The 26,436-nt window shown below is 39.7% G+C and overlaps 1 protein-coding gene across 13 annotated transcripts in view; it reads right to left on the minus strand.

The window, feature by feature from the left end:
• Positions 1-26,436, minus strand: part of METTL4 (methyltransferase 4, N6-adenosine) — a 427,480-nt gene that overhangs the window by 147,871 nt on the left and 253,173 nt on the right. The gene's annotated exons all lie outside the window — the stretch shown is intronic.

A 26,436-nucleotide genomic window follows, 5' to 3' on the forward strand; every position in this document is an offset into this window, starting at 1 on the left:
ATTACCAGCTGATTAAAAATAAATAGCTGGAAAATCTTTTGTCTCCATAGGGGAATCTGGGCAATGATGTAGGTCCCTCTGGACACCACTTTCCTCTGCAGAACCAAATGCACATACCCCAGGAGGGAGCCCCCAGGAGAGCTGTGATGCCAGGCAGGTGAACCACTGCTGCGACTATGAAATACTAAGATGTAAGATTACAAGACATCCAGGAAATACAAAAAATAGATCTTACAAAAGGCAGGCACACAAGCCAACAAAAGAAAACCAGTATTATCACTTAACATTATTTAATATGTAGTATTTAAAAACAAAAAATCTCCAGCATGAGAATCATGTAATGCATGGAAATTCTAAAATCATTACTATGCACTGAAAGAAAATTCAGAAACTCCTTTAGCTAGCTAGCTAGCTAGCTAGCTAAATAAATAAATAAATAAATAAATAAGTAAGTAACATTTGAAGAGAAAAACTCTTTTGCCTTTGAATATAAGTCTGTTGTAGAAATGGCTGGAAATTTTTATCAGTTTCCATTAGATTTTTCTTAGCCAACTTATTAACAAGTATATGTCCTACAATTCAATACATGAATATAAATTAAAATGTGGCTCCCTCTAAGCTTATAGTGCTGAAAATAAAGATAAAATAAAATGCAGGTTCCTAATTTTTAAGAGCAACATGTTTCTTGGACTTTTTATTTCTATTATTATCATGGTTTCATTTGTAACGGAATACAGATGCTATCCAACTGCATTAGAGCAAACTCTAGTGGTAAGTGGATAAAAGTCTTTCAAGAATCTTCCTCTTACAGCTTTGCAGGAACGATGATTTTTTTTATGTCCAAAGACTGACTTGGCAAAGCCAGGAGAATCAAATGGAGAAGTCTTTGGGGGCGCAGGGAAACAGAACTCTTCAGGAGTTCCTCATTATCCCAGAGCCCACAGGCATACCCTCGCAGTGAAACCCCCAGCAGACACCTCAGCAAGCTGTCAGGGCAGCCACCCACACCCTCCTACAGTATAGTGATCATTAGCTTTTCATCTCAAGAGCACTTTACAAACATTAACCAATTAACAGGAGTTCACAGACGTAAATACCAATAAGTAAGCAGAGCTGGAACACAGTTATATAAAAGCCCTAGCTCAGATGTGTTTACACATTTGGAATTTACAATCTAATTTCAGTAAATGCCATATTCTGGAACAAAATTTAAAGGTCAAAGCTATTAATGACATTAAGTTCCTTTATTATTCATGAATAGGTGCTTAATAAATTCTGAATGGAACTTAGAGGAAATTCATTCTATGCCCTCTTCAAAAGGAAAGAAAAGAAAAAAATCATTATTTATGTGAACACTGATTTTTAGCTAAAAACAAGTCAAACCCTTGAAAGAGCATTCTTCTAAAAGCTGAGTCTCCCCACCTAAGATTTATGGAAGCAATGTTGTAGGGAATAAACTAGTGGTTCATTTTGATCCTAATTATGCATGATGCATAATATAACTGAGTTCATCCATTCTGTATTGTTCTTTATTTAGCAAGGTGCTTTACCCTTATAGATGTTATAAGTAAAGACAGTACCACCTGCCTGGTTACTATGGGTCAGCTTGAGAAGAAAATAAACCTCCAAGGAAAAAATTATGCATCTTAAAACATTTTAATTCCTCTGCATCTATTTATCAAGATGCAATTTCGATACTTTCTATTGCCACAGCAACCAGACATCCTCAGTGATACATAGGTAAATGTATGAGACACAAACGGTGAGACACCTTACACCTAGGTCATCCACTCCTGCGACCTCAAGGAGCTGGGCATTGTCCTATCAGGATGCAACTGAAATGGAGCTTTGATTGTAGAGTAAACATATTATCATTAAAATTAGTTTAATATGCTAACTGTGCTATATATGGAAAATGGACATGGCTGCTCTGCACTGCTTTTCTCAAAACTATCACAGAATAAGAAAAAGAGGAGGGGCATGCGACAACACAATCCATCTGAAATAGAAGCAGAATTTATCTTTACTATCTCCTGCAAGGTTTGTACCTTTACTCGCCTGTACTGAACAGGTCTTCTTCTTAGTGAATCACACTCCTCATAACCAGTAATGGGAAAGACAAAGACTAACTTGCAGATATTCTGGAGAGAGAATCATAGGAACGATATGGAAAACGCCTGAAGCCAGCAATAATCTAGTTTATTAAGCTAGCTCCAAATTAAAAGGCCTAGCATAAGAACTGTGTGTAAAAGGAAGGACATATACTTTGGAATCAGATAAATCTGACTGCAAACCTTGGCTTCAGGTTTGAGAACCTGAATCTAACTCTTTCTTAGATTCCGTTTCTTCGTCTGTGAAGTAGCAGTATTCCAAGCCTTCAAGAACTTAATTATCAAATTACGTGAAAGGGCCAGATAAAATACATGGCACATAGTAGCCAGGGAACATATATGAATGGAGGGATAGTTGGAGGGATGTTAGAAGATCAGCAGTGGATTGATACAGGCAGATAGACGACAAATAACCTCCCTCTGTTCATCATTCCTTTCTTGTGACAACTTTAGACCATCAGATCGTCACAGTTGTTTAGTATTATCAACAATAGTGCTTAACTTTATCTGAAGCAGGCTCCCAATACCAGCAGCCTTTGAAGATTTGAGACAGGAAACAACGAGAAATGAAGACAATCATAGAAAATCGCCTCCCTCCCCCTTGCTGGTGATGACAGGTAGAAAAGGCCCTGACCCAGACGTACTGGTCTCATCTCTGACTAGCAGATAAACAATGGGGTTTCTCTAGCATAAGAAATTCACCCTCCCTGGCCATGACAGTGTGTTACCAGTATCGAGAAGGGACACAGTGCAGTGGTTAAGTCGGCCCAGAGCCGCACAGCTTGGGTTTAAATCTTGGCTCTGCTACCTATGCACTCACCTTAGGCAAGTTGCCACTTACCACCTATGTGACCTTATATAATTTACATAACCTCTCTGTGCCTCAATTTCCTCATTTGTACAATGAGGTTTATATAGGCTTATTTCGTTGGATTGCTGTGACAGCTCAAGACCAAGTAAGTCAATATACTTAAAATTCTTTAAAAAATAAAAGTGCTTATTCTTCTTATCTTTTCCTACATGTTTCCAAGCCTAGTAGAAAGGTATAAATTAAGTACTTTTAGATTTTCCCAGGAATGTTACAAAAATTTTGTTTTGTTTTGTTTTTTAAGTTTTTTTAATTTAATACAATTTTGAAAGGTTACATTCCATTTACAGTTTTTACAAAATATTGGCTATATTCCTTGTGTTGCAAAATACATCCTTGAGTCTATCGTACACCCAATAGTTTGTACCTCCCTCCCTGCTACCCCGGCATTGCCCCTCCCCTCCTCCCCACTGGAACCACTGGTCTGTTCTCTGTATCTGTGAGTCTGCTTGAAAGATTTTATTTTACTGCCCATAAAATCTCAGCAAAGTTAGAAACATCTTACCCCATCTTCAAGAAAGAATTGGCCTCTAGGCCTCAGAAATATTGCACAGGGTCAGTGCTCTTTTAACTCAATGGGAATACCTATGGTGTATTAGGGGAAAGAAAGCAAAGGAACTAGTTGCTGGAAAAATACAAAAGCATGAGGATATTATACTCAGGATTCTGTACAAGAAAGGGAGATGTAGAAAGATGATAAAAAGAAAGACTCAGGGATAAACCCTCTTCTGCATTTGACCTGAGTCTCTAGTCCTTAGGCCAGTGGTGGGGCGATCCCTGGAGTCATGCTGGACTCCTCTTTCTCTCTCATTTGCCTTGGCTACCAAATCTCTCAGATTTCTGTCCATCACCCACCATCTGTGTTTTGTTTAGGCCCTCATCATTTCTCCCCTCAGTTACTACATCTTAACTGGTCTTCCTCCTAGTCTCTCTTTCTCCAACCCACCTTCCACAAAGCTACTGAAAAGATCTTTCTAAGATGTAACTCTGGTCATGCTGCTCCTCTGCCTCATATCCATCAGTTATGCCTCATGGTCCTTATAACAAATCTCAACTGCTCAGAAAGAAATATAAGGTCCTGATCACCCACCCCTACATACCTATCCAGCCTAATCTCTCATCCACCTCTTCCTTTCAACTTGAACTTTCTCTCTCATCCTCCAAATGACTTCTAGTCCACTTCTAGTCCTCCTCCTCATTGCCCTCTTACTGAGGTGGGAAGCCCCATGAAAAAGACGGCAAGACCCCCAGGCAGGGCCACTACCTTCCTGTCAGCACCATTCGGTTTCCTGGCCCAGCGGCATTATCTCGCTTTTTAACTCTGAAACAGCTTACTTCTAGGAAAGCAGAACTTATTCCTAAGATTCTATTGGTCTCTAAGCTCACTCCTGACTGGTCCATTTCTATCCCTCCTGATTGGTCCATTTATTGTACCTTATTTGCATATGATGTTGCAAAATGCTGCAAAGTCTAGACTGGTAGCCTATAAAAGCCTATGTAAACCTACAGACAGGGTCCAGAGCTTGGAGTGTTAACTCCTCTGGGCCTGCTGGCGTGATAAACCTGAGTTCTTCAACCCTCTGAGTGCTGCTTGGTCTCTCACTTGGACCCAGATTGCCGTCACAACTGAGCTGTAACACACTTTGCTGCAACACTACTTAATCGAATCTTAGCTTCCCCTAGACCCCCTGAAATGGAGGCTGTATGTTTGAAGTGGCAAAGGATATCCTACAGCACAAAAATCCCACAAAATTAAAAAAAAAAACCCACAGAAATTTAGCTACATCAAAATCTCTAACTGACAAAAGACCTATTAAAGTTAAAATACAAACTACAGACTTGGAAAGATGTTCCCAACTCATGTAACTGACAATAGATTTGGATCAAGAATATATATAAATAGGTAAATGCCCAGTACCCAACAGAAAAATAGACAAAGGTCATGAACAGACAATTCACAGAGAAGGAGGCATGAATGTATAAGCAAATGAAAAGATTTTTCAATCTCACTAGTTATCAATGAAATGTTTCACACTTGTCACACTGACAAAAGTTTAGCCTGACAACACCAAGAATAGGTGAGGTGGAGAAAGAGAAATGGTTATACATCACTCTGGGTGGTGTAAATTGTACACCACACTGGGGAAATAATGGTATGATTAGCTATAAAATCCAAAAATTCCTTTTATATTGATATATTCTGGAAAAACGTATACAAGTGCTCAAGAAGATATGTACCAGGATGTTTACTGCTTCATAGTTCATAATTGGAAAAATTTGAAAACAACCTTAATATGTCTATCAGTAATGGAAAGGATGAGCAATGGTGGACTTAGAGAATACAGCAATTAGAGTGAATGAATTAGATCTATAAGTATCAAGACATGAATGTTGATGACAAAATACAAAATTAATAAAGTAAGTTGTGGAAAGACTTAAAGGAATTCACACATGTAAAATTTTAAAACACTTTGAACAATACTATGTTTATGGGTACACCCAAGCATGTGAGTAAAGTTGTTAAAATATGTGTCAGGAATGGCACAACCAGCTTCACGACAGAGGTTATCTCTGGGGTGTGAGTGTAATTGGGATGGAGAGGAGAGCCTTAGCTGTAGCTGTAAAGTTTTGCTTTTTTAAAAAATAAAATTACCTGAAGTAAAGATGAAAAACTAATATTTAGTAAATATGAGTGGTAGATGTCTGTCATGTCATTTTCGGACTTTTCTTTTTTTGAAAGTTTACTACCTAAAAATTATCAGATAAATGGATAAAACACATTCCTCCATGCATTCAAGACAGACCCTGTGCTGGGTGCTAGAAAAGCACAGCTAAATTAAAGCTACTGTAGAATCTAAAGTCGTTGATGGGCAATGGATGCGTAAACAAATCCAAACAAATCCTTGAATGTGTGCTGGTGGCAGATCTAAGTAACAGCGCTGCAGGGACGAGTCAGTCAGCGCACAAAAGAGGGATGATCGGTTTTGCCCAAGGTGAGGGGGTCCTGAAGGTCTTTGGGAAAACGATTATGAGTGGTTTCTCCTTCAGTAGGAAGAATTCAACTCAACAGCAGTGCTTCACATTTTAGCACACGCACAGTTACATCAGCATCTGGACGAGGAAACGGAGCCATAATACTTGGAGTCAGGTTCCACCTCTGTCATTTTAAAGTGCTGTGCCTTGAAAGAACTCCAGTAAATAAATCCTTGTGGAAGAGCCTGACTATGGCCCCTAGAAATAATAACAGGGCTTAAACGAGTTACGTGAGTATAAATTTGGCGAAAGAGGTCATCAAAAGTCAGGTTCAGGTCGATCCTTAAGCTGCACATTTGTCCCAGCTGGACAAACCAAGGTCAATTGCTCTGAACTTCGCGAATCCCAGCCAGCTCTGTGATTGTATCAGGACCCCACTTCCTCATATCATACAACGGATTATTTTTCAGAAGTTCAATCTATATAAAGCTCCTGGGGGAAGATTTCTTTCCTTCATAATTGCTCAAGGAACAGTGCAAGCTACAGGCTCAATTTTTTCTCCATATATTTACACGATCTAGCAGTACCCAGGATGTAATCCATTTGTAGTTTTAAAAAGCCACCCCTCCAAAACGGAAAACCAGGTATGAGCAGAGTGATCATACTCTGACTCAAGCCAGGACACTTTGTTGTGTGTGTTTGCCAGAAGTTATTCTTTTACTCAACATTGAGAGGATTAACATAGAGTTATAAGGTCAGTATCTGCCTTCCAATGGAAGTTCTTTATTGGGTTTAATTCCATCTTCAGATACAGATGGGCAATTCCAGAACCTTCATAATGGCCGTGGATCTTTGCAACGCTGAAACGCCTTCAAAGTTTAAAACTGGTGCCCTCCCCCGCAACACACACACCAAAGATGTTCAACATATGCTAAAATTAAAACTTGGATCATTTTTTTAAAAGATTTTTTAATGATCCTTTTTGTTTCTTCAACTCCTCAAATGCAGGAGGCAGAACCAATAAGAAGCATGAAAACAAAATTTCTGGGAAAGTTACTTAACATTAGCATAACATTTTCAGTAAATGTCTTCTGTAATTACAAATGTTATCAAAAGGCATCAGAGGAGCAAACACTTTTGACAGTAAATGAGGTACTATTAACAATCACGGCGGGACAACAGGCCCTGTCTAGACTCTCCAGGCCACCAGGACATACGGTCACCACAGGTGCACCTCCTGTGGATCTATACATGGTTACACATGGTCACGCCTCATGCAGGCATTAGGGGAATATCGTAATCATTTTATCTTGGAGCATTCTGTAGGAAATCACATGGCTTAGAGTTTGGATGTTCTGTGCGTCCCTTCCTGAGGTTTATTTTTATGGCCATGTTGGGCATTTGTTAACACCCACTTTGAAACTGTTCCAAACTAAAATTCTTGTGGCCATGTTTTGGGGGCCTTGGTCATCCATCTGTTCATGTGCTGGAATAAACTCTAAATTATTTTTAGGGAAAAACCTTGGCTTCCTCCTCAGCACTTGCTCCGCCCATCACTCTGCAGAGTTGGAGAGGCCTCCTACTCTAACACAAGCAAGTTCATAATTCCACATGGAAAATTACATTATCAAAAAGACAGAGTATAATTATTAGTCTGGAGAAAATACATGCAGAGAAGACAACAGCTCCCACAGAGTGTAGTGAGCCTTCCCCAGTTCAGAGAACGCCATCACTTACAGGTATGTAGGTCTGCATTTAACCAGAGCAGACTACCTGTATCCCCAAACACTTACTTGAGAGGCTAATGTCAAACGTACTGCTGCTCATATAATTCTCCTGCTAAACTGGGCTGATATGTTCTACCAACAACCTGCACAGAGTATGGTAAAGTCCTATGGAACTTGTGGTATTCATTTGCTGAAGATATCCTTTATTTTATCAACAGACACTTTTCTATAAGGTCCTTTAGAATACATTTTCTCAGGGCTCAGAACAGGAATAATTGTTGTGTTCTGAAAAATTGGCGTTTCATCTTATGGGCACCATGGTTCCTGTCTCTCAGTGTAGGCTGCTAGAAACCTGACAGCCATGTCTGTGGCTCTAACAGTGGGAAGTCATGACATGTATTTTGTGTTCTAACTTCACCTGTCACTAGAGCAGATCAGTCCATCCTTTCTTTTCTCTTCACCATAGTTTCCTCGCTTATAAAAGCCCTGCTGTACTGTCCCTGTGTCTGTGGGTTTCAGGAAACAAGGTAAAGTAGGTACAGATACACATACACATGCATTCAAAAGAAAGAAAACCTACCAAACCATCTAGCCTCATTTTCTCATCTGTAAAGTGTGACGGTCGGATTCTGTAATCTCCTGATCATTCCAGTGCAAAATGTAGGTAATTCTAAATTCTTTTTCTCAAACTGCATCAGCCTCTGATTTCCCTTAACAACTGGAAGGAGACTACTCCTCAACTTCCCCATCTGTGAAATGGCAGTCACGTTTTATTTTATCCATATTCCTTACAGCCACGTGAAACAATGTGGTCTCTAGGACAGACCTACTTACTTTCCCCAGACACACATTACAGGCAGGAGCCCACAAGAACCGCACCACAATGCTCTAGAAAATCACTTCGTGTCACTTCCTTTCTGACAAGCTGCCACCCCCCACCCCCCCACAAACACAGCTTTGACTTCATATTAACCCAAAGAAATCTTTTTTTTTTTTTTACAAGTCACCTTCCAAACCTGCCATAAAATTTTCATTCTGGTGTTCTTCATATCGAAAGCATAACAAAAGGAAGACATCTCTACTTCTTAATAGATGAACTGACACTATTTCAATGTTGGCATACTAATTCAGTTGAAAAGACCATAAGGCAAAATGTAAAATTACCACATTTCCAGACAGAGACTGAGACACAGTATAGCCTAGTGGTTATGAGCACAGACAGGGAGTCAGATTGCCTGTAGTCCAGCTCCAATTACCCAACGCCTCTATGCCCCTATTTTCTCAACTATGAAATGGGAGTAAGTTGATAGAAGGATCAAATGAGTTAATACAGTAAAGCAATGGGCAGAGCGTAGCACCTAGAAGCACACGATGTTGACTGTTAGCACTCAGTCCTAAAAGCCATAAAATTTAATAGATTAATAAGTAACATCCACAACGAATTGAACTATAATTGTTCATAATAGGAACACAAATGCATCAAATTTCTTTTTAAATAGGCTTTTTGTTTCCTTTTTTGGACAGTAGCAATTGCTAATCAATAAGAAATGTAGAATACAAGACTGTGAAAAAGTCATTCAATTACATGCCAGTTTTCTCCTGGTAAAATAGAAAGCATTACACATCATTAATATTTTAAAAGATTTGCAGAAATATATGCATGACAATTATGTTAGGATTTTCCTATCTTCTTTTTTAAATTATTTGCACTGGCCCTTGTCTCTTGGAGTTAAATAAAACAAATGAAATGAATGGAGGAGGATCAAGGGTTTTAAGACACTCTGATGGCAGGAAACAAAGATGGCTAAAGTGGCCATCTGGTCACTCAGTTCCCAGTTCTTGGCCCAACACACTGACATTCACATTTCACCAGTGCTTACCCAGACTGCAGAAGCGGTGACCTGTGTGGCACTTCTTACACACGATGTTTCATGATTGACATAACTTATGTAATTTTTAAAACCTTAATTCATTTGGTAAAACTAGCCATAACTTTTTGACTTTTGGTTCCCCAAATGAATAGCACTTAATGTCCTTTTCTCAGAAATGTTGAACTGGCTATTTGTGTTCAGAGGAAGTGATTCTTCTCTTTATTTTAGACTCATGTTACAGCTTTGGTTGTATGTGCCAATTTTTGAAAACAATTTTAAAACTCACATCATGAAACATGAGTTATGTGCCCACGGAGAATTGTTTAAATTTCCTGAGGGAGCGTAGCATTCACCCAGGCCATCTGGAGAGCATTTCCCAGGCCCACTGCAGCGCACCTACCTGGAGAAATTGAGTTTTTGTCTAACTTCAGCCTTCTCAATTGATTTAGAGGCTGGTAACGGCTCAGTGACATCACTTTTTAGTCTTTCTATCATTCATTAAAGTGTTTAGATCTGTTACATCATTCAGGCTTAAGTCTTTCTTCTGGAAGCCAGAATGACTAATAAAATATCACACGAAACAGACATCAAACACTTGACTGAAAGAGGCTGTATTTGCAGGCATCGCCCAACCTGTCACCATCTTCATAGTGAACAGTTCATTTCCTCTAAGTCACTTACAGAATCTCTTTGGGTATCATGCTCCAACAGCAGGACCTTGTTTTATGTCATACTTTCAACTTACTATGTACTACAGCTAACTATCGTATAGATTTATTTTCCTTAATACCTCCCCAGAATCTGAAGAGGTCAGTCCTTGCTCGAGGGTTCCTAGAAAGGTCTAGATACCTTGCCTTTCTTCTGTAACCAACAAAATAATTTTTCTTGCTTGATTTATTTTGACCTGTTTAGCTATTTCAGCCAATGTAACTCTTGGAGGCCAACCAGTTATTACTCACATTCTTCCTGGTCGCATCATGTACACTGGAGCCACCCCAGGAATGAGCTCACTCTGGGGGACAGCGCTCTTCTGCTCACCCCCCTGCAGATTTCGCTATCAGATCTGCAGCCAGAAAAAATATCGTTCAATAACACGCAGCTCATCACAACTGCCTTTTTACCATTTGCCATCCTGGCTTTTCCTGGTCTGGGTACAACTCAGGTAATTGTCTTATGAGGTTAATATATCATCAGTTTTATTCACAGTACCGTCTCTTTCTGACCTCTCTCCTCCACCTCTTCCTGAGGGGTAAAGCAGAACAGCTACACAGAATGTCTCAAGTGACTGAAGCAAAAAGCATTTCTCATGTCACTAGCTTTAAAATGAAAACATTTGTCACTTATTCACTCACTCAAACCTATTTCACGTTGACTTCATGACAAACACTGTTCTCGGTGCTGGGAGTGTAGCTGTGAACAGCTCAAGTGGCATACATGTGTGTGGTCCTATGAATGGTCCATTCCAGCGCAGAGCGGGGAGACAGGCACTAAACAAGCATGAACACAGCACACGTCAGGTGTGGGAGGAAAATAAAGCCGAGCAAAGGAAAAGCCCGTGAAGAGTGTGTTGCAGAAGTGAGAGAGCTGCTGTTTGAACTGAGGTGGGTACCATGCACGTTGTATGGAATACCTGTCAAACACATGCACTCTGAGCCAGGTCACAGGGGCTGTACACAAAATAGCTGTGAGAACGTTCTGCTTGTCTATTGCCGTGTAACCAATGACCCCAACACTCTGCAACTTAAAACAATAATCGCTTATTTGACTCCTGAATCCATGAGCTGGGACTCCTGACAGTACAACAGAAAATGCTCACCTGTGTACAGGATGTCTGGGGCCTCATCTGGGTGACTTTAACAGCTGGGAGCTACAGCCTTGACAACCGGGGCTCACTGAGCAAAAGTCCTTCTACATGTGGCCCCTCCACTTGGCTTCTTTCAACCTCCTCCCAGCATGATGACCTCAAGGTCATCAGACTTTTACATGTGTCTCAGAGCAAGCATTTCAAGAGACAAAAAGTGGAAGCTGCCAAATCCTTGAGGACTGGACCTTAACACTGGCAAAGCATCACTTCTGCCATATTCTACTAGTCCAGACAGACAGAACCATTGGGAGATGACTCCTCTCAAAGGGAGAGTGACATTTTTACTGTGTGATTTCTCTACACCTCCATTTCCTCAGCTGTTATTATGGATAATAACAGGATCTACCTCACAGCTTTGTTAGAAAAATAGTTAATAAAAGTAGAGCGCCTGGAAAACAGTAAGTATTCAGGAAGTATTCACCATTTCATTGTTTTCAAGCTGGTTTGCATATTCCTTTAGTGTGAATGCTGAATTTAAAAATACCTTTTCCTCTTAGACATGTATCAACTGGACTTTAAAAATGTATGATGGTAAAGAATCTGCCATCAGATATTTCCTCTGGGAAGGTACAAATGCTGATTAGTTTTACAATGAATGACAATGGTCACTGCCCCTTCAGTTCCCCAGCCCCTAAACACACACACGAAGCCCCGTCCTTTTTCCCTCTCTACCCTAGGAATGAGCTGGCAAATAAAGTCAGGTTCCTGGTTGGTAGGAACGGGGTCAGAGGAAAGAAAACGAGGACCATCGTGTTTTGTTATTGGTGATGGGGTTCTTACTTTGGTCGCAGGAGGTGAGCTTATGGAAGAACAGATGTACCATGGGAAATAGTTTTACATGGTCCTGAATGATTCTGTAAGAACATCCCAACAAGGCCAGGCTGCAGCAGAATAGAACCCAGCATCAGGGAGGCTGAGAGGCCAGCACTCAAGCCTTCTCACCTAAAACAGATGGGGACCTAACCCAAGGCCACCCTCCTCCCCACCTGCTCCTTTGTCAGATCAGTCCTGTAACATCTTCAGTGGCTGACCTCCTGGTTTGGACCACACCTCCCCCCTCCTCCCCGCACTCTGTTAATGACCCCTCAGAGTCTCTTGAAGCCAATATTGAGTGCATGGGACAATAACACCACTGTCCTTCACTAACATGTGAGGAAAGGAGTCAGCTTCCTCTTGTCTCACTTCAACAATTTGGCCCTCACACCACCCCTTAAAATGTGTTATAACGTGCTTCTTCAGTTTATCCAACGGAACATCCTTCAAATTTGAAACAGAGCCTACCAATTTAGTTACCTGTCCAGGGGTGATGACTACATCTGAGACACCCTTGGTCACTCATCTTGTTTCCTTTGTGATGACAAGTGCTCCACGTGTGAGGCTGAGACTAGGGTTATAGGTCCAGCTGAAATCAGGAACCAGTGGACACTGGCTTGTTCGTGAGGCTGAACTCAAGACCTTGACCATGTCAGCAGTGAGTTCACTGAACACAGGCACTCCTCATGCCAGTATTTTCAAGGCTAGTTTGTAGCAGGACTTTTGAGGAACCCCAAAACACAGACTAACTGAGCTAGAGATAGTACTCATCACCCGATCTTAAACAAAAAACAACAAAAATAAATATATCTTCTCACTACAGCCCAAAGGTAAATAAATGAAGGTACATTAACAAGGAAATTGTAAAGTGTTAATCTTACCTTTATCATGGTTTTATGTATCACCATCATAAAAAAATTCATAAAGACTAAGCTAAAATCCAACTGCTGTTCTGATTTGTGGATTGGCCAACATGCAAAATAAATCAAACACAAGATCTGTGTGTCCCCCTAAAACTGCTAGTTTGTAACTCTAGTGAGAATGACAAAAAATGAACTTTGATCAGTAACAATTTCTTGAAAAGGAAAAGCAGACAAATGCTATTTCAAAAAAAAAAAAAAGGTAAGACAAATATAAAATCCAAGAAAATTTGTTTTTAAATGGATACATTGATTTATATTCTGTTTAACTTTTCCTTTTCCCCCACTAACTCACTGTGGAAACATCATTTAATAGGTGAGAAAACAGTGTGTTGAATCAATCAATGTTGATTGAATTATATTTAGCATCTGTTGAAGATTCAGAAATCTGAAAATTTGAAGGAGATTTTGGTATCTTCATTCTCATCCCAACTTGGAGCCAGGATATCCACACAATCTGCCAGACAGTCAGGATTAGTCAGCACAGAAGGATGGATGAGGTGCTCCTTTTGCGGGAGGTATTTATGTACTTGTCAGATTGTCATGAAATAGAGCCAGTTTAAATGTGCATTTCGCCAAGATGAAGGAGTTATCTCAGAGGGTAGCTTGTAACCATATGCTTTTTCATCTATTCAAGTTCTTTCCCTCACTGTTTACAATTAATTGGAGAACAAAAGAATTGGGGAGGATCCCAGAGACAGTGTCATTCAGTATTTCCATTATGTATTACTGCATAACAAACTATGCCAAAATGCAGTGGCTTACAGCAATAACGTATTATTTCTCCTGATTCTGAGCTCACTTGGGTAGTTCTTCTGCTCTCTGTGCTGTGGCTGAAATCACTCATAAGGCTGTATTCAGCTCAGAGCTCAGCCTCCTTCCAAAAGCCTGTCATCATTGAGTAACCAAGCCCAAGCTTCTTTAGCACAACACCTCGCTTCCAAGAGGGAGAGTTCCCAGATGACAGGCTCCAAGACACAAGTACTCATCAAGCCTCCACTTCGGTCATGCTTGCTAATGAACCACTGGCTGGAGCAAGGCACATGGCTGAGCTCAGTGTCAGTAAGCAAGGTGATTGTACCCAGACCAGGGAAAGCCAGGATGGCAAATGGTAAAAAGGTAATTGTGTTCTTCCAACTCCCCATGTCTTCAGCTTTCTGGGCCCAGTATTCTCAGTCCCTTCTTATCAGCCTGGTCCAACTCGCAATGACAATGGCAAATCAGGTCTCTTTAAAACAAACTTGAATATTCTCTTAAATTTCTCACAACAGGAATGCTGGCTCATTCATAATAAGTAGACTAATTTTCAAAGCAACAACTAAAAACAGTCCTCCAGGACAATTATAAAAGACTCAAATTAAAACACAGAGAAAAAAGGAAAATGAGAGGGAGTTCAAAACGGGAAGCTGGCTGTGAGAGGTGCACTTTCATCTTACATAGTGTTGAGAACAAAACTAACCTTGAACACTTGCTCTCCATCATGTGGAGGGCACTCAGATGCACAGGACGTAAAGACCCTTCAATGGTCCAGTCAGTCATATACTAACTTGAGGAAAACTACAAAAGCAAGCCCCACCCAGGTAATTGGAACTTTCTAGTGATAGATCCAGAGGACTCCAGCCTGCATGAAATGGTCTAAGATTCTGATCCTATTCAGACATTCCTTCCAAGAACACTCTAAAATAACTTGGATTTCAAATCTTTTGCAATGAACTCCAAAGGCCAGAGCAAACTACAACCACTCCTGCCCAACTCAGAGTATTTCAGGATATCTTCAAGCCCAAATTTGGACATCACCTCTGGAAAACTTTCTGGATCTAGATAATCACTCATTGATTGAACAGATTTGCTAAGACAATTACAGCTCAGATATATACAGGTAACCTCACACTGGAACCATCAAAATAGAAACACAAAGGGTAGGCAGAACCTCTGATCCACTCTGCAGCCGAAACAGTACAGCCCCATGAAGTCCCTGCTGTGTTATTGGCAGCTATGGGCAACTGACTGACCATACCCGGGCCTCTTCATCAGTGGTACAGAGGACTTGGTAATTTGCAAATTTTCTTTTGCCTCAAGTCTTGTTCAAGTCTCTGTCCATTCAGAACATCTCTCCTCTCTTCTAATTTGATATTGTTATCATTTTGACTCCATGAAGATAGATTCTGAGACAGAGATAAGCATACAAGAAATGTACTGGGAAACTTACAGGGATCGACACTTACATAAAGGAAGAAAAAGGAACAAAGTAGAATTGGGTGAAGGCAGAAGCTGGCTTCAGCAAAGCCAAAGTCAGCTCAGCTGAGCCCCTGAGGAACAATGAGGCAGGAATGGCCGTTCTGGTCCTGAGCTGGAATGAAAAGGCCAGGCTTTTATGCCCCTGCGTTGACATTTACAGGCTTCTCCAGGAAGGGACAGGCCTTGAGGGGGGCAGGCCTTCTCTGCCAAGACACTTCCCAAAGAGAGCTGAGAGGCATCCGCTGGTAACACTTCCAGAGGCTGGGGAATTAGTCTTTCTTTCCTGAAGGACGATTTTGGCAGCACACCCAGAGCCCATGCTTCACATTTAACACAGTATTCTTCCCATGGCCACAGGAAATAACACACAGCTGCCCGGGACAAAGTTTGAACTTTATCTCATAGAATTTAACTCATATTGTGTTTAGCCACAGTTTGAGACCAAGGTCTGAGAATTTAGAGACCTTGAATTTCAAACTGACTAGTTTGCTTTATTTCAAATATTCATGTCAAATACACCAAATCTCTAAGATGCTCCCTTTTTTTCTGAATTCCTAATGCAGTTGTCCTTGGCACAGATATGTAACAAAAATACCACTGTCATATACAGTTGCATCCACTGAATAGGTCTACACCAAAAAAAAAAAACAAAAACAAAAAAAACCCAACAAATTCAAACAGTTTATTGATTTTGAAATTGTCTTTTTTTTATCACATTTTCATTAAACCTCAATAGAAAAATAGGGTATAAAGATAACATATGGTTTCCCTACTATGTCCTTATCACACAGAAACAAAAAACTATCCATTGCCAGTTTAGTCTGCTAAACCAAGCAGAACAATTGTTTTGACACCAGCAAGACTTTGTCTTACTCTCAGTTGATTAAATATTTCACCCCCAATTTTATCTACTGAAAAAACATTAGTTAAAACAGTACATGCACGCACACGCACACGCACGCACGCACACACACACATACACACATACCCTTACTTATTGGTAATACAATAGCTTCCCCGCTTAAAACTAGCATTATCTAAAATCTGGAATTTGATTACTTCAATATCCCTCGACACTTTCTACTTAAATTAACATATCAGAGCACCAGGATGAAGTCTCTTAATTTCTTTTAAATTTAAAACCTCCAAGGCACATGCAATCTGTGAATTATCTGGGGAGGAGAGTTGATTTATATGATTATATTTCCCCAACATGCATCCCATTTTTATTTCATTCAGTTCAATTCAACAAACCCTTACTGAAGAGCTGCTATGGCCAAGATGCTATGAGAGATTCAAAACTTAACCCCACGCATATTCTACCTCTCAGATGTATATGAGCATGTGTGTATTTAGAATTATATAAGTTAATTATACTAGGTTGAAGTATATGAAAGTGAATTTTTTTAATCTACAAAAAAAACAGCCTAATATAACTTAGAGGACAATACAATTATTTTTTTTTATAACAGAATGACAAAGTATTACAGAAACCAGGAGAAAAAAACATTAATTCTAATTAGGGGAATTAGAGAAGACTCATGAAAGATTAAAAACTTGTCTTGATAGGTCGGTTTCAGTGGGTGACTACAGATGGCTGGTGATAGCACAAAGGACCAGCCTGTGTAAACGCTTAGAGACAGTAGAATTCAGCGCTCTGTCTAGGACTAGAAGACAACAGGCTTTTTTTTTTTTTTTTTTTTTTTAATCTGGCACTTCTAAATGCTCTCTCTCGGAAGTTTTTTCCAACAAAAGTATTTAGGGTTTGGTTGGTTGGTGGATTTGGTTTTGGTTTGTTTGGGGCTTTTTGATAGGAAGGAGTGGAGCCTCCTAGATGGAAGTGTACATGTATGTGTGCTCTCTGCCATTGCAGAAGGAAGATTTCCACCTCTGAACCACTGTGGGTATAAAATTCTGCAGCCGCTGTCTAAAGAGGCTGAGATTTTTCCTGTTAGCTACCTCGAAAAATGTAGAGTTGCTATTTCAGGAAAAGAGACGATGAATCTCATGAAAGCGTATCTTTCATTTAGTTAATAAAAATGTCCACCCACCTATTCAACCCACACTAAACAATCGATGGAAATGAAATTTTGGCCCACACAGACTGAAAACAGTAGGGCCAAAGCAAAGAAAGATGCCAGAGAAACATTAGCTGTAAACTCTTAATTTCAAAAATTTTCGAAAACTCTTAATTTAGAAAGCTTTCCTCATGCAAAAGCACTTGTGTAAGTATTTAACACAAAACTGAGGTTACTGAGTGTGGCCCTTCATTCCTAAGCTGAACTTACTTATTACCAACTGGCTACTCAAGGAGCAGTGGTCAGAGCTCTTTGTTCATTACTTGTGGGTCTATGCTCAGTCCCTCCATTAGAGAATGCTCCTCCAGGGACCACAGACCACATCTGTGAGAGTAATTCAGTGCTGCAAAGATATATGACGTTGTTCTCAGGGAAAACAAGAGAAGAGTGTGTATATGAAAGCATTTAAATTTATCACAACTCTTAAGACAACCTCACTCCATTACCCAAACTAATAGTGGGTCAATATGACGCACAGTAGAAAAGTCAGCAGCACTATTTTAAGTCTATACATAAGTCCAAGATGATAGCCACTAGCCACAAACAGCTATTAAACAGCTGAAATGTGGATAGTCTCGGTTGTAAACGACACACTGAATTTTCAAGGCTTAGTAAGAAAATCAGAATATTAAATGTCTCATTAATAATTTTAAATTAATTATACATAGAAATGATAATGATTTGACATACTGGGTTAAATGAAATATTATTAAAATTAATCTCACCTATTTCTTTTTACTTTGCTTACTGTGGTGACTATAATATTTAAAATTACGTTTGTGCTTCGCATTACATTTCTATCTGACAGCACTGGTCTAACAGTCACGACTCAACATCTCTAAGCCCCCGTTTCCACTTCTGTAAAAAGGAGAAAATAACTCTTGCCCTTTCTCACTGATTTTTTGTCAAGATAAGCAAACTAATGTGTTGGAAAGCATTTTGTAAACTTTTACACACTATATAAATAAATACAAGTCACTATCAAGAAGAATACTTCCATATGAAAAAGGGTGCATATTAAATAAAGGAGGTAAATACAGCTTTCAACTACTCTGGCCATAGGATTTTAATGCATCAAACAAAACTAAGAAATGTGGATTTGCCCTTCAAACCTTTCAATGCTTTCAGTTCACATAAATTTGAAATGCTAAGCACACCAAACCATCTGACAGGCTCCATGATGGATGAACCCCTCCAAGAGCAGGGTAACATTCCATGAGCATGCTCAAGGGAGGAGGTAAGCTGTCATCCTACTCTCAGAAGCCAGCCTGGCTTGAAACCTCAAAGGCTGTGGTGTCAGCGTCCACCTCGGTGGTGCGTTTTTCAGCACAGCACTGGCAATAAATAGCCAGCCATCTGGACACAGGGCTTGTGACCACTGGTGATTGCCAAAACAATGGAATTTTCTAACCTACCATAAAAATATTTTTAAAAACTCAGCTTAAACTGGAAAAAGCTAATATGCCTAACCTAAAAATTGCTTCCTATTTTCAACTTTTTTTTAAAGAGTTGCATCTGACTTTCCTGGAAGTACAAGGTGAAGGTACAAGGAATCTCGAGGACTATGAGGCTGAGATAAATGAAGGAAAGCCTGAAGTCCAGCTGCCTTGAGATTCTCTCACCAGGTAGCACAATGTTATGTGAATGGGCAGAGCTTCAAGGGAGCAAACTTAAAGTCCCCAAATACAGAAGAGGGAACGGGGAGTCAACCAATTTTATCCACCATCCAGCCTCATATTCTGACATATTATCTCATCTTTGACAGTTTACACACTGATAATATCAAAACAGTTGTAATTCTCCAAACACGTCAAGCCTCAGATCTTATATGTGTGCTAATCTTCTGCTGGAACCGGCTTACACTGCCCCCAGTGCTGTTTCCCTGGCAACCTCCTACTCCTTCCTCAAGAGTCAGCTAGTGTCACCTCCTCTGGGACTCTGTCTCTGACACATACTACAACACTTGGACCTGCATTAATAAAACTAACCTCCCTAGAATGTAAGCTGGTACAGCTTTACTATGAAAAACAGTATGGAGGTTCCTCAAGAAATTACAAATTGAACTACCATATGATCCAGCAATCCTACCTCTGGGTATATATCCAAAGGAAATAAAATCATCATCTTGAAAAGGTATCTGCACTCCTATATTCACTGCAGCATTACTCACAATTGCCGAGATACAGAAACAAACCAAGTGTCCATCAACAGATGAATGGATAAAGAAAATGTAGTATAGATACACAATGGACTATTATTTAGTCTTTAAAAGGAAGGAAATCCTGTCATTTTTAAAAACATGGATGAACCCCAAGGGCATTATGCTAAGTCAGAATAAGCCAGATAGAAAAAGACAAATGCCACGTGGTACCACTTATATGTGGAATCAAACACACACACACACACACACACACAAACACACACGCAAAACAGTTGAACTCACAGAAACAGAATAGAAGAGTGGTTGCCAAGGGATTGAGCGTGGGAGAGAATTTAGTGAAAGGGTACAAACCTTCAGCTATAAGATGAGGAAGGTCTAGGGATCGAATGTATGACATGGTAACTGTAGTTGGTAACACCATACTGTAAAGTTGAAGTTTACTAAGGGAGTAGAACCTAAATGTTCTTACTAAATAAAAAAATAAATAAGGTGATGGATGTGTTAATAAACTTAGACTGAGGAGGAGGAATCCTTTCATGAAGTATATGAATATCAAATCATCACACTGTGTATTTTAAATATCTTACAATTTTGTCAATGATACCCCAGTAAAGCTGGGGGGGGAGAGAAAAAAACCTTATCCTCCCTACATTTCTGTATGCGGCTTTTTATTTGACTGAGCTCTTTCAATCTAGTCTAGTATGTTGCAGCGAACCTCTGTCCCTTGCTCCTTAAGTGTCCATGCAGGGGGCCCTCCACTGGAGTGACAACTCCTGGCCTCCCCCCATCACTCCTCACCCTGCTGCTCCCAGCTGGCAGATAAGTTAGAATAAACCGGCCACGCTCAGCCCTAGTTTCCTAGGGAAGCCTGTCGCACTGGTGTCTTAGCAAACTCATGTGGCTGACCTCAGCCACAATCTCCGTGTAATTCTAGAGTTATTATGAGACATTATTTTATCTCCAGCTATCAGACCCAGACATCTATGCTCATATCAGTTGGTTCCAAATACAGGTGGGAAGAAGGGAGTGTTACTAGTCTCCTAAAACTCCGAACAATCCTTGTATATTTAATAAATAAATCTTGATGCAATACTAGACCCCTAGGGAAAAATTAAAAAACCAACCTAGGAAAGCATAAGCAGCTTAAGACAGAACACCTGGGAAATACAGGCAGCCTGGATGTCATGCCAACAAAGTCCTCCTTGAACATGAGGTTGAGCTGTGACAATAGCTTTGGTTATTGACTTGTAGTCTTGCCCTCTCACTCCCTTTCTTTATGGCAGAGGCTGGGTGTTACCCATTTTTTGTGTCCCTAAAACTAGCACCCAATAGTAGGCATGCAAATAGCTGTTTAATAATGAAACAAAACTGAATCATTACATTGTACTACTGAAATTAATATTATATGTCAACTATACTTCAATTTTTTAATAAGTACCAGCCTGCACACATTTATGGGTTAACCCTGGAGGAGAGCAGAGATAGAGTTAGAGTCTGCTCATGACAGGCTCAGAACTCAGGTGTGAGGTGATGGATGGAACAAGCCAGGAAATGACATCCAAGAAAGAAGGTCCTGACGGAGCCTTGGCAACGGTGGTGAGAGAGGGGCTTCTACACGTCTCAAACCCTTAAGGCAAGTGGGTCCTTAACTTTCGAGACATTGCGGAACAATAATTAAGATGTAGGTTAAGCAGTTGAACTGGCTGTCTTCAACTCTTCTAAGCCTAAGTTTCCTCACTTATGAAAGGAGGTTAATGAAATTACTGACATCGTAGGATTTTTGCGAGAGTCAAAGAACTTAGCTCCTGTCAAGGCACCACTCTGTCGCATAGCCAGGCTGGACGCCATGTAGGAGCTAGAGCAGCAACAGCAGTAGCTTAACTTGGCCATTCAGACTTAGGAGAACACAGACATAGCAAGAAAAAAATTGTAAGGGCAAGAGAAGGAAGGGATAATTTAACATGGTAGAGGTGGATCTATTAGCTAGATGGAAAAATTTTTAATTTTTACCCTACCACGGAGTAAATTGCTATGTTTCACAATTTACATAGCTTATTTTGTATATTTTTTGACATTTCTATCACAATTCTGACAACAATTTTCCCCCATCAGGAACATGGCATTAGATTGGGAGCGTCTGAGAGCCACCATCTTCTACAATGTATCCTTTCCTCCTGATTCTAACCTCAGGTCAGAAATGTGCAGGTCTGCTCAGCTGGGTTGTATTGGGCTGACTCTAACTAAATATTAAATTTTAATTCTAATTCCATTATCTATTTGCCAAAAAAAAAAAAAAAAAAAAAGACTAACAAACTAAGATTTTCCCTAACTTTCTCCTCTCAGATTCCACACACAATTATCTGCCTCAGGTTGCCCGTGAAAAGAATTTTACATGCAGAGTTCTGTTATGCTTAAACTCAGAATGGAGAATGCTGTTTTTAAATCCATCTTGTACTAAATGTATCAACATTTTTAGATTTGCTGGAAAGAAAATCACAGTTCCTTTTCCCAAAGCCAGGATTTGAGTTGGTAGCCTGGAGCTTGGAAAGCAGTCATCCACACTTCAAAGTTCTGCGAGTTGCTATCCTTAAGCTGCTTCCTCAAGTTGTAAACACCTGTCTTCTTAATCTCCTTTCTCATACTCCCTAGACACCTTATAAATTTAAAAACTTAATAGATTTACTAAAATAAAAACTTGTTTCCAAATTTACATATCTTTCCACACACCTACGCAAAAATGTAATACAGGTGTCATATTTAATGAGCTAAAGTTGGCTTCTTAACCAAATACTTTCCCCATCTACTCTAAAAAGAAGAAACCGCCAAAATATTCAAGTTCATATATCAAACATTTTAAACTCTTCTAAAAGAGTGACCAATGTATGCAACATTTCTACATTAACCTAAGTTTAGTAAAATTACTAAAAAAGAGGTACTACAAACTAGTTCACATAAAGATCACTCTCCTCTGCCCATTTTTAGTTTGGAATGCCTTCCTCTAACCTGATCAGTTTCCAACATGCACATACAACTAAAACTTTTAAGGACACTTTATAAATAGGCCATAACATCTGTGCTTAGTGTAACAATTCCAGTATAGTTTCTATTCTATTCCTCTAACTTGCCATTAAGTTTCCATTAGAGCAAACTGTACTGCTACTGCTTGAAATTTCTTACCATGCCTGCAAAGTCTAAAGTCATAACCAACTTTACTAATAATTCCCCTACAAACCTAAAAACGTAAAGGTCAGGTGTATTTTATTTTCTCCAACTTGGTCTCCTAAAAATAAATCACAGATATATTCCCCATCTGCAGTTTAATTACCCTCTGGAGACCGGCAGGTTATGGTTGGAGGGTGTCATTCAGCAGCCTTTGAGGAATTGGAGCCTCTTTCATTTGCACTGCTTCTTTGTAAAAAGAATTCAGACAGACTCTGCCTTTTTTTCCCCAGAAAAAGGTCACAGTCTATCGTTAGAAGCTTAAATGAGAAATGGTAACATGGGTATTTTTAATGATAAAAGTTAGAGACACTGAAAACAAATAACATATTGACATTTAAAGTATTCATTTTTAAAACAGATGGCACTTTGGTGTGTCATTAGTACGTTCCTCATTATTGCATTTTCATCCATTTACAGAATCTCTGGGTTGGAAGGGGCAATAAAGGTCATCATGTCCAACTACCACCTGATGCCTTGAAAATTTTCTTTTCCTCTCTAAATTGTTTAATTCCATGCTTCTGCTTTATCCAGATCTGTCTATATTTCTTTCTTCCTTTTTTTCAAAATCCTGTCAGTTGCCTGAGCTATGATTAAGCATTTAGAAGATTCTCAACAAACTAATCCCATAATGAGAAAGCACTCTGAACATACTTGCAGCTATGGAACTTTAAAAGCACTAAAACTGCAATATTAACAATATTTCAAACTTGAAGCCATAACAATCCACAGTTTAGAGGGAAGTAGAAGAAATCCAAATGTGAAGGAAAATGGTTAAATATTAATATGATGAGGTTTAAGTTATAGGTCTGAAAATCCACTTGAGAAAATTTTCTTCTCAATTTGTAGAAAGTCACAGCTATATTAAGACAGATTATCAAACTCTAATTTCCTCACTATTCACTACCTCCTCCTTTCCTATTTATTCACTAAATATCCTTTAAAGTTCCCATGTTCAAACCCAATGGGAAAACAAAACAGAAAAAGTCAACAGTTATTTGTTTTGCTGTTTACTTATTAGATTGATTGGGTGGGTGGGAAGCTTAGGGTTGTTTGTTCTTATACAGAAATTTTTTTCTCTAATACTATAATAGAGGGCTCAAGGTATAGGAAAAAGCCATCATTTGATGAGATCTTTAATTCCTCCTGGTACACCAGCATTTAATTAAAGCCCAGTTCTTTAGTACGTTTAATGTGCTCTCAGTCAATTCAGTGTTCAATGTACTGACTGATACTGACTTAAAGTACTAGATTTTTCTATATTTGTTTCACCTATTTTGTAACACCTAATTTCCCCTGGACTATCTTTGAGATTGTGCCTCACAAAAATCAATACCCATGAACTGTAATGAAATTAATTCTATAAATTTGTTTTACATTCATGTTATCCCTGAAAACAATTATATTCAAGTCTATGGAATGTTTAATGTGGGTGTAAACCAATCCCTGAAAACCTTAGTAAGCAGATTTCCATATACTGAGTCACTGCTATAATAAATACGACGCATTAGAATTGGTATTGCAATACTACGTACCGATTGTACTTTAGTTTCATTTATATAATTTTCACCATTCTTCAACATGAAGATCAATGTCTGCTTCAACTTTCCTTTTGACTCTTTCTGCTTTAGAAAACTCTGCTCCCTCTGCTACCCCACACTTTACCAAATGGGTCCCGTGATAAAACACATTTTCACCCACTGCACTATTCACACCCACTTACATTTATCTCCAGTATATTTCAGTACCACTTCACTAAGTGTTATGTTAAGCTATGCACAACAAGCTCCCTGTCCTTTAAGAATATACCATGTACTTGAAGAAGCAGGGCATACCCTACGGAGATAGTTACTGAATTAAAAAGTAAATGAAAACCTTTAAAAGGAATGTGACAGGAGTTCTGTTCAAGATCATGACATAGGGCACTTGTGAACTTATCTCCTCCCATGGACACACTGAATCTTCAGCTACATATGGAACAATTCCCTCTGAAAGAAATGGAGAAACTAGATGAGCGGCATCCAAATGCTGGGCAAATGAGAAACAGTGCGCTTGGAGACAGGTAGGAGAGGCTGCAACACAACCTCGCCATGAGCCTCACCCCCAGCACAGCAACACGCATCAGGGAGGGAACTCCCAGCTCCTCCCTGAAGAGCGAAGGGTCTGAACCCCACATCTGGTGCCCCAACTTTTACCACCTGCTATCCCTGCTTCCACGCCCATCAATTTCGATTCAGGATACCATAGTCTCCCTGATCACTATTAGTACTTCTAGACTTTGTTCCTCTGCTACCACTTTAATTTTTCTTCGTTTGAAGCCTGAATCATCATCTTAAGTCCTTCCGGATGCTGGCTTAATGTCAGTGGGTCCTAGAAATCTTTCCTCATTTCCTGGGTCTGAATTACATACCGTTATTGGACTCTTGAAGGACTTTATGTTTACAGTACTTTGTGCTTAAAAAGCTACTTAATAATTGTCTATTCACTTGCATGACTCCCCCTTCAGTCTCTCAGTGCCTTGAGGGCAAGGACTGTGTCTTCTTCTCCTATGTATTCTTGACACACAATCTATTTCCTGACTTGAACACTGAAGAGTCTCATAAATTCTTGCTAAATGCATGAATCACTAAATCCTGCACCTCTGTCGTCCCATTCTCATCACAGGTGACAGAGTTTAAGACACGTTACCCCAAAATATGGGGCCTTGGCATACTGAGTATTTCAAGCTGAAAGAATCTGAAAAATGAGAGGTGCAGGAAGGATCTTCTGACCTCCTAAAGCAGGCCATAAGACCCTCGAGTGAGCAGTCCCCTTCCTGTCCCCAGAGGAAGAGTATCCTTATCTCTGGAGACAGAGGGGCATGGAGAGCAATCTGAACGAACAAGCCTTGCTGTTTCCCCCAGTTCATTGCATTTAGTTTATATCCTTTTTCATCCCATCAGTTTTCCACAACTCTTCATCAAACCTAACACAAAAACACTCAGAACTCTTTTTTTGAAGTATAGTCAGTTTACAATATTGTGTCAATTTTTGGTGTACAGCATCATGTTTCAGCCATACATATGCATACATACATTCCTTTTCATATTCTTTTTCATTATAGGTTACTATGATATGTTCCTCCTTCCTGAGGAAATTTAGCACCTTAATATCAATCCTCTTTCTTCCATCCATTCCCTCATCACTCTCCCTTTACATCATGTTTTCTTACCTGGATTTAGTCAATCCTCTCCTAATTCTCCGCTACTTCCCTTCTCAAAAGGACCTCGCTCAGTGTTGTGAACTTAAGAGGCACTCAGGAAATACATATGCTAATGAGCTGAGTAGCATCAGACTCACAGCAGTCTCCAAAGGCCTCGGGCTGAACTGATCTTGCAGCGCACCTCCGGAAGTCGTCTCTGCTGCCAAGAATGCAAGTCTCTTCACCAGTTAAAACTCTCTTGTTGAATATCCACTCTTTCTTCTCCTCCCTATCCCCCTCTTCCTCGGGATTTCCGGGAAACTAAGCAAACAATGGTCAAGTTCCAATGTCACTAGAAACAGCACTGACACACAGCCATACACTTTAGGGCTTCACTCTCTTTGTGTCTTCA

Source organism: Camelus dromedarius, chromosome 32, assembly GCF_036321535.1.
Source record: "Camelus dromedarius isolate mCamDro1 chromosome 32, mCamDro1.pat, whole genome shotgun sequence".
In the NCBI taxonomy this organism is placed as follows: Eukaryota; Metazoa; Chordata; class Mammalia; order Artiodactyla; family Camelidae; genus Camelus; species Camelus dromedarius.